The sequence below is a fragment of the Anas platyrhynchos genome, chromosome 15 (assembly GCF_047663525.1).
Source record: "Anas platyrhynchos isolate ZD024472 breed Pekin duck chromosome 15, IASCAAS_PekinDuck_T2T, whole genome shotgun sequence".
Lineage (NCBI taxonomy): Eukaryota > Metazoa > Chordata > Aves > Anseriformes > Anatidae > Anas > Anas platyrhynchos.
In genome coordinates, this window is record NC_092601.1 from 13,437,496 (window position 1) to 13,446,975 (window position 9,480).

At 40.4% G+C, this 9,480-nt stretch overlaps 2 long non-coding RNA genes across 10 annotated transcripts in view; one reads left to right on the plus strand and one right to left on the minus strand.

Moving 5' to 3' along the window:
* LOC110352821 (uncharacterized) overlaps positions 1-9,480 on the plus strand; it is a 238,739-nt gene that overhangs the window by 225,150 nt on the left and 4,109 nt on the right. The window lies entirely within an intron of this gene.
* LOC110352820 (uncharacterized) overlaps positions 1-9,480 on the minus strand; it is a 186,811-nt gene that overhangs the window by 24,642 nt on the left and 152,689 nt on the right. The gene's annotated exons all lie outside the window — the stretch shown is intronic.

Below are 9,480 nucleotides of genomic sequence, written 5' to 3' on the forward strand. Positions count from 1 at the left end.
TAGAGGCTGATTTTTTTTTTTTTTTTTCTATAAGCAGTTGTATTAACGCATGGCTACTATAGATAATATTGATATTTCTCAACAGCTTGTATTTGCAGTTAGGCTTGCTCGTACTCTGACTACTTGAAATTCCTCTTGTGGCTTTTATCTCAGGATGTCTAAACAGTTTAGCAACATTCATTAAAGCACTGTGGCACCCCCTTTATTGACAGAGCAAGCTTCTGCTGCCCACTTCACAGAAGCATTCATCCTGAAAGGCATTTAGTCAGTGAGAAAGGGACAGAAAGGGCTTGAGCATCTCCATTTCCAGGCAAGCAGCAGGCATTATGACGTACTAAAATTTTCATTTTTATAAGGAAGAAACAAAGTGGAGGATGTATATATAGACCGTTGAAATAAAAAGCTAAGGTAATAGTCTTCTAACACTCAAAAAGTTTGCAGAGAAGGTGCTTCTGAAATATTGTCCTGGTCAACAAAGGGAGAAGGAAAGGTGCTGGCTCCACATGAAGTAAAGGTTTAAATTAGAGATTGGAAAAACTTCCTAATGAAGGATACTCAATCAGTGAACCTGGCTGCTAAGGGAAGCTGTAAAATCTAAGTTATAAAGGACCAATTAGACTAACACCTGACTGGAATGGGCACAGCAGGATTCTGCCTCCATGCAGCGAAAATGGACTTAAAGCCACTGTCACACTGTGGTGCTATTTTTTCAATCCCCCAGAACCCCACTCAAACACTGAGATTTCTTTTTTGCTATGCACGTATATCCCCAGACTGTATGTAGGTCCTCCAAGCACAGCTGTGTTTCCAGCGTGTCTCACTTGTATAGCACAGCCTGTCTGGAAAAATAATAATTGTAAACCTAAGTTATGAGAGATCAAAGCCCCCTCATGACCAAATCATGAAGATTAAAATTAATTTCATTATTCTGAGTAGAGTATCCTTCCTGAGGCAACAAAGTATGTTCTTGATTCATGAGCTTGTACCTTATCTGAGCTTAGGGACGTCTCTCTCTCTCCCCTATACTCCTGTATGTGTGTATATATATGTATACATATATATATATACATATATACGTGTGTATTTAGAGGTTCAGGTATTTACTACAAGGTTTACTTTCAGCCTTCAGTGAGGTAAGCGAAGGCTTTCCCTAAAGTTCCATGATCTGACTGATTTAGTTTCCTGGTGCACAGTACGAGCAGTGTGGCCATGCCACTCACAGCTCTGGGTTCCTAGCTGAAAGCCAGGATCCTTCATGCCACACTCAGTGCTACACTCCCTAAACTTCCAAATCCTTGACTGCATTCTTAGTCATGAGTTGCAAGAATGATAACCAGCTTCGTAAGTCAGCAGTATCCCCGAAATAAGATGGTAAAGCAGCTGTGTTGGCTCTAGAGTAGCTTAACTTTAGGCTTCTGAGTATGATGAATTATTGTTTAAGGAGATGCATTCATAATTCTGTTCCTCCCAAGCAGGTGGTTGATATTTTGAGATCCCTGCTGCATCAGCACTGTGTATATTTGGCACAGAAACTGCATGAATATTATAAATTCTATATTTAATTGAATTTCATAAAGAAATCCTGTAAATCATAGTCAGCCCATCAAACAAAATAGAAAATTGATATGTTGAGGTGTTAAATAATGTTACTTCTTTTTGCCCCTACAGGTTAGACAAAACTTTGTTGTTTCCTTAAGAAGAAAAACACGACAGTAGAGTCAGGTATCTGTGATGTAGTTCTCTATCTGAAAACAACATGAAATCCTAATTCTTAAAACAAAAAATATCAAGTAACGTGGTAAAGCACCTGTATCCACAACAGCAAGCCTCCCTGAGCCAGCTCTCAGCGACAGAGGTTCTCTGTTCAGGCTTTCAGCATGGTGCCACTACTTGTTCAGGCTACATCCTAAGTTCTCCTGCTTCTTTTTCAGCTTCCTTGAAATATTCTTTCTGTTTCTCTCACATGTACTTTGGCACAAAAAGCACAATATCATTTGCTATACAGTAGCTGGTGAAACTCCTTCATTTACATTTGTGACTGTTAGGTGGTTACTTATATGCTACTATTGTTTGAACATCCTGGGACTGCCAAAATCCTAACTCTTTCCACTTCTCCCGACAGAAGGCTAGGCCGGGAGTTCTTGCTGTAAAGTTGGACTCTGAGGCCATGGCAAAGGAACTAAGTCCCTGTAAACAGGAGGCAGTTCAAACAAGTATGAGTCTTACCTAGTGATTAGGGGTAAAAACTACATAACAACTGAAGTAGGAGATTTATATCTAGTTTTCTTTAGGGGGTTTGCAGGTGTACCTGACTAAAACTGCCTTCCTCAGTAGTGTATTATTTGGAGTTCTTGGTACCACTGACTTACAATGAAGTGCTGTTTACACCTAGTTTATCCATAGTAAATCTATTACATGAAAACAAATGAGAGGTAAGAGAGACTTGCACTAAATGAACGCAGTTCATTATTTAGCCACATCTAGCAAATTGAATACAGGAGCTGAGTTTGGCACCTGACCTGTTTTGGCATCTTTTGTCTGCAGAGCACTCTTTGTAGGAGAGGACAAGGAGCAACAGCCCTGGGAGCCTTCAGAAACACCCAACGAAGCTCCTGCATGGCCACATTTTCTTGACGGGCTGTTTCAAGTGCTCTTTAGAGTTATTTGATCTGGTCCTCCAAATCCTATTCACATCACTTCTCTTTACTGCTCTCAGAGTGGAATTCATCACAGGCTATTTTATCTTGGTGAGCGCTGAGCATGCACATGGATTTGAGTCCATGCAGCGCATCTACAAATAGCCAGGCTGCTGCAAAAGGTCCGTGGCCTTGCTTATCAGAGGAAAGTGGCAGAGGGCTGAACTTTAGCTAGGCCAAGGAGATCCTGAAGCATTGCACCCCAGGCAATTGCAAGTCGCAGTATGCAAGAGGCAAGACACGCTCTTACTTGTCACGGGCTGGGGAAAGGTTCTGTTGGAGATGGTTTGTAGATATGTGTTGAAAGGCCTCTTTGATATAAGTGGATAGCCCAAGTATGGCAAGAATGGTTCGTGCGATAACATTTGAACAGGACACCTTTGTTGCACAGTACAATAGCGATGCTAGAGAAAAGCAGCTCAGGTTAGCAGCTCCTGTGCTGAGTGTAAGGGAAACAGCGAAGGGTAATCTTCACCTGCCGAGGTAAATACTTGTCACTGCCCCTGAAAAACGCAATTATGGAAGATCAAAAGTAAGCCGGTGAGAGAATGAGCAGGAGAAATGGTGTCTGTCATTGGTATCCAGTGTGCTCAGGGAAGTGGGAACAGGGGAGCACAGTCTAAGCAATGAAGATGGTTACACTACAGGGTATATACGCTTTACTTATTCTTCTTACCTACTAGAAATGATCTGAGGCAAAGACTGGTCCACAGCTGATGAAGGGCGAGCAGGAAGAGTGTTAGATGTACCAAGGCGCTCACTACATGTGTGAATACTTGAAGGACATTATTCACCATTATTAATCCTCCAAACAGGCACAACGTCAAGAAGATAGGCAAAGGCCTCAAACATTTTGGGAAATCACTGTGTGCAAATGTAATTTTCACTTTTTTCTATTGCACAAATGAAACAAACAAACAAACAAACATGTTGCCCACCAGAAAAGGGCCTGAGTTTTCCTGCAGTAGAAATCAAAAAGCAACTTTGCTAAATACAGTGGTATAACCTAATGAGGTCTGAATACACTTTTACATACTAAACAATACCTGCACAGCTTCCTACTGAATTCAGGGGGACTGTTTGTACAGCAAATTACTGCTCTGCCCAAGTCCGCGAGCATCCAGGTTTCCACTAAAATAAGATTACATGTCTATTAGACTATCCAGAAGCTACAACACTGCAATATACTCTATTACCATGCACTGAAGATGGGTCCCTAGGAAATTATTGAATAGAAATACGTAGGAGCCCAATTTCCTCAGTAACAGCAAATCTCTCTGAAGCACAGAAGTTTCAGTGACGATTCAGCTCTTGGGGCAGAATCCATTTAACTTTGGATTTGGAAAGGCCAGTGCTGAACTTCAGGAGCAGCAGATTTGTGTGTCACTGGATTATAATGGGGAGGCTATTTTGCAAATAACCTGTTCTCTGAAATTGCTGACTCTGAGATGCTTTAGGAATATTGACATTTTGCCACGAGTATAGAAACCTCAGAGTCAACTCTTATCATCAGACGACTTAACAACACATTTCACTTACATAAATGAAACAATCCCATCTCCTTATAACAATTACAAGAACATCTTTCAGTTATTATGCCACTGTGCAGCATGGACAGAGGTATTGATCCAGGCCTACATTTGATTTACAAATTATATTATGACTCTTATTGAGAGCTTTTCTGGGGAGAAAACAGAGGATATAATATAAGGGAAGGGGAGGGGAATAATAATGGTAAAGTCTCCATACAGTTCCTTTGGTAACTTTCCCAGTGCTCTAACGTGTTTTCTCCCCACTTTGTCTCTTTGAAGCTAAGAAAGGTGCAGCATTCTCAGAGACATCGTCATCTCCATTCTCTTCTCAGCCTTGCTCCTTCTTGTAGCCAATTCTGTAGGTGTTGGGAAGAAAGAACTGGCTATAAGCAGGGACAACGCTGCTGCAGGTAAATTTAAGAATGGAAAGACAAAGTTTCACAACCAGAAAAATTGCTGAGAAACCTGAGATCTGTTAATATTTAAGCAGACAACTTTGTGCCAATGTCCTTTTGAAATGCTGCGAAGTGCATGCCTCAGGGCAGCCTATGGCAAGGGGCAGCCACTGAGAAAAAGCGGTGCTGTTGTGCTCTCCTCAAAAGGTGATTTGTTTCCACATCCTGAACATTTCAGTATATGTGTATTTGGTTTCTACAGGATGAATCTCACCGTCTTTTCATGTGCAACACTACCAGTGGTCAGTCTGAGCTCTTTTAGCATTCCAGAGATGTCTCAGTCTATTGTCATTCTTTATATCACTGCATTTTAAAATCACAATTTCATCAGTTGTAGAATTTATTGTGCTCATGTGCCCTCTCTTTCTGATGTTTAGAGTTGTTTTACTTCCTGAAATTCAGTGGCATAATCTACTTAAAAGGCCAAAGCTGTTCCTTGTGTTCTAAATACACATGTGAAGAATATCAGCTAATTAGTGCTAAATTGAAATGCAAAAGGAATATCAATTCTTTTTAGGTTATGTGTACATACCACTTACTTCCCTTACAGTTTCTGAAGAAAGATCAGCCACTGCATGCTGTAAGAACCACTGAGAACACTAAAAAAGCTGTCACAGAATGATATCTTGATAAAACAAGATGACCTTTAAAGTTGAAGCTGTGGAAGCAAACCAGATAAAAAATGTTTTCAAAATACACCTGAAAAGCACTACAATGAAAGGAAAAGTGATTATTCTCACACTCTTAATTGTTTTAAAAGGTTGATACAATTAAAGTAGGTATTGTTTTAAAACAATGGGATTTCTTATCATGCTGGCTACATTACTCATTTTTGAATGAACTTTCATTTTTTCCATTTATGAAGCAATGCCAATTTCTTTATGCACGCTTCTCATTTTTCTTCACATATTGTATGGCTAGGACAAAAATTTTCACAGCAGGAATTGATTACTAGCTGGTCACTTTAAGCTATGTGGTCTTCCTTCCTTGTAATTATTGAGTGACTCTGTGTCCTTATGCCATTTAAAAGGTTTCTGCCAGCAGACAGCAGCTGGGGTCATTCTTATTGCTCCTCAGTAATCTTGTTTGGTACAAAATATCACAATTCGCAAAGGAGCCATCCACAATATTTCTGTGTACAGAAGCTCTCCTGCAGGGGAAGGGGAAAAAAGGGGGGGAAAAAAGTAAAAATATCTACTGGCACCAATTATATTGGCTTCTCTTTAGATTCTGGTCCTGCTTTTCCAATTACACTCAAGTGAATTTACAGAGTTGGAGCCAGGATCCAACTTTTCCTATATTTTTATATAATGCCTTACAAAATGAATTCCTAATCCTTGATTCTGACTGGGTAGAACATCTGCCCTAAATATAACAAATATTAAAATTCAGGCTTTGCTGATGATGTCAAACAGAAATAAGAGACTACAAGGATGAGCAGATTTTTGCTGGGGGGAGGTGACCTTTCCTAATAAACTCAGTTTGGATCTGTTTGAACCCATTACTGTGAAAACAAAAAACAGCCAGAAAATCCACAACCATGCATGGCTGTGGAAGCAAGTCAGTGGGAAGGAACCTAACTTAAATCCTGCTCACAGTTACAGACCTTGTGAAACATTCATGTGCTAAACAGTCCTGTTCAGGACACTTTCCTGGCTCACACTGACTGAAGAGGCAGAGGAAGGGTCTTGAAGTGACTGAAATGCGGAGCTAAGACCTACATCTGTTGACAACTGCAACTCCTGTGGCTGAGGAACTGAGGCAGGAAAAGCTTCATCAGCATATGTCAAGGCAGGAAACATAAATGTTTTATGTGCGTGTCGTTATTTACTTTTGAAAAAAACTGTGACTCAATAACAAGTAAGAATTAACATGGTAAAATATACCCTGTGTATCCTGTTTTTAAGTTTTGTACTGCTGGCATGCAGATTTTCCTGGAAAACATTTCTTTTTTATGTCCTTCAGCTGGGATGCTACATAACTTAAGTCACCATACGGAGATGAAAGTTCTTGGAATTTCAAGGAAGTTCTTGGATGAAGTCCTATTGCTTTTGCCTTTTTTTTTTTTTTTTTTTTTTTTCCCTTTTGAGCCCCATGGCATACCTGGAACTCCTGTTTGGACAAATGAAGCTCATCAATGTGATTGCAAGAGAGTGAAAGATGGATCATTTAAAAAAAATACCTAATAAAAGGCTAGAGGAATCCTGTTTTCTCCACTCCAGCATGGCTGTGTTATTGTGCTGCAGCTCCCAGTAAATGCCCACAGGGTCAGCATGTGATGCCAACTGTTTTCCTGGTGGAAGGGGATTTAAGGTCTCTAGCCCCAAAGTCTGAGTGGTTCCCATAACCCTTTGAATGTTGGATAGCTGGCAGTCTTGCAGATAAAGTTTAATCTACCTTGAAAGGCCAAACTTCACAGCTTGGGTTTCTGTTTTCATCCTTAGTCTACTTCGGTCTGTTTAATAGCAAAGGGAAAAAAAAAAAAGGTGATAAACTGGAGACCTTGAGACTGGGACCTTTTTTACTGTCTTCAGCTTAGCCCAGGAAAGGACATCAGCGTTCCAGCAGGGAGAATCTTTCATGGATACACAGGGATTTGCAAAAACAATGTCTCAAGTGCAATCCCGTATTTTTACACAGTGTCTGTTTTTGAAAGGTATAGCAAGTGTTTTATATCACTCTCCAATATGAGTTGAAAGTGAATGAGCAGCTCTGAAATAAGACTAATTCTTTGATGTTAAAACTCAGATTCATTTAACTCTTCCTGGCTGTGGAAGAACAGTGTATGTTGTCATATAAAAAAATAAGTGATGTTAAGATATTTGTTCTTAACATCATTGCCAGGGAGATCTACAAATACTTATTAACAGGTGACCCTTGACTTTGACTAGCATCTCTGGACACTATTTCAAGTGAATAAATCAGGAAAAAAATTCTCACAGACATTCACTGACACCCAGTCTCATGAAACACCCTCCGGCTGTTTTGATAACCACAGCCCAATATAAGTATGTAATACACATTTTCTTAATCTGAAATTTGAGTCTGTGTAGCACATAAATCTTACCTGAAACTAGACTGGGACCTACTTGTATTAATGCATTTTTTTGATCTATGTACCTTAGTGTTGCATACAGATCCACGTTTTTTTTTTAAAAACTTTCAGTAATTCAGCTGAAGTAACAGCTTCTTCTCTGTTAGCATCACTACCTGTTTGCTACCTTACCATATCAAAGTGAAATCAGGGAGTCCAGTTTATTGGTTTTACAGATTGGAAGAAAATAAATGTTTGCATTATGCATAAAGAAGGAAAGGAAATGTTCTGCTTGAGAGTTATTTTTTCCATGTTGAATACAACTACCCACTTTCAAGGTGTGTCTACAAGTAAGTGCAGACTATGCTGTGCAGAGGGCTGCAGGATTTGGTCCGTCATTAATATAGGAAATGGCAAAAATTACTTGCAACCCTGCAACTCTCACTGTCAAAACTCTGAGCAGAAGGAAACTGCATCCTTTGGAAAATGTCCAGACTTTTACCTGAAGAGGTAAAGGAGATAAACAGGGCTTGTGTTGTCCATTCCTGCCAACGGGGGAGAGATTACCTTAGCCATGTGCCATCCCAGGTAACTTACTGCAAGTGCTCTGACTTAGTCAGGAATCCGCAGGTAGCTTTCCTTCTCCTTCCTCTCATGGATTGAAGAAGTTTCGTTTTTGATGCTCTTCTTTGTTAGGTAGCACCAAGTGCTCAGGTTATCATGCATCTCCATGCGTATCTTGTGGCGCTTCTTGTTGCTCCTCTAGAGCTACTCACATTAGCTTTGACCTGCTCAGCTTGACCATGAACTGCACTGCAGAGACCAGCATTGATCCTGCAGTCGTGGACCTCTGTTCATTATAAATGTGTACGTCACATAATAAAGTAAACATGGTGCTACTACAAAACAGGACATCTCTTCCTATTCTCTGCCTGCCTGAGTGTGCTGCAGTTCTGTGTGTTCAGACAATTAGTGTTGTGCTTTGTTTCTGTGTTTGGACCATATGGCTAAATCTCAACCCATATGTTACAACGGTGCAATTGAAGGTGGTTTAGAAAGGCACCCTAATTAAACAGCACAGTTGGCTAGCTACGAAATTCAAGTTGGTGACTTAACTTCGCAGTATGAGGCAATTTGGAGAGGTTGTTTTGTTTGGGGGAACTCTAGACATGTTTTGATTTTGATAGCTGAAACAAGCATGCAGAATGTAGAGGCTGTGTGCATGTGGCCACTGTTAACAAAAACCTACCTGTAGGAGACAAACATCAAGTTTGTTTGCAGGCCATTCCTGGATGTGTTCTAGAGAAAGGCATTGTATGTGTGCATATGATTATCTGTGGCAAAACTGAGATCATTAAGGTGCCTTGATACTCACATCACCCCGCATTACACAAATGGAGAATCCAGAAGAACCACTTCCAGCAGTCTGCTGCTGAACATACTTCACATATTGCATAACCTGGCTGCAATGAGGCCAGAAGCTGACTGAAGATTTATATCCTTGATGCTCTGGTTTGACACCAGTGATAGGTTAATCCTGAGAAGTGCTGCACTGCAATATCTCTATTGGTAAGGACCTGCAGAAAAGGAGCAAAATGAAAAATGCAGAGTAGGACCCCAGCCACACTACTGCTGCTCTTGCAATGGCAGTAATTAGGCGAGCCTAGGCAACGAATGAAAGCTGTAAACCATCTTCCATGAAACCGTGGGTCATTGGGTCAAGTCCAAATATTAACGCATGGCCATTTTTACTGTCCCAGATC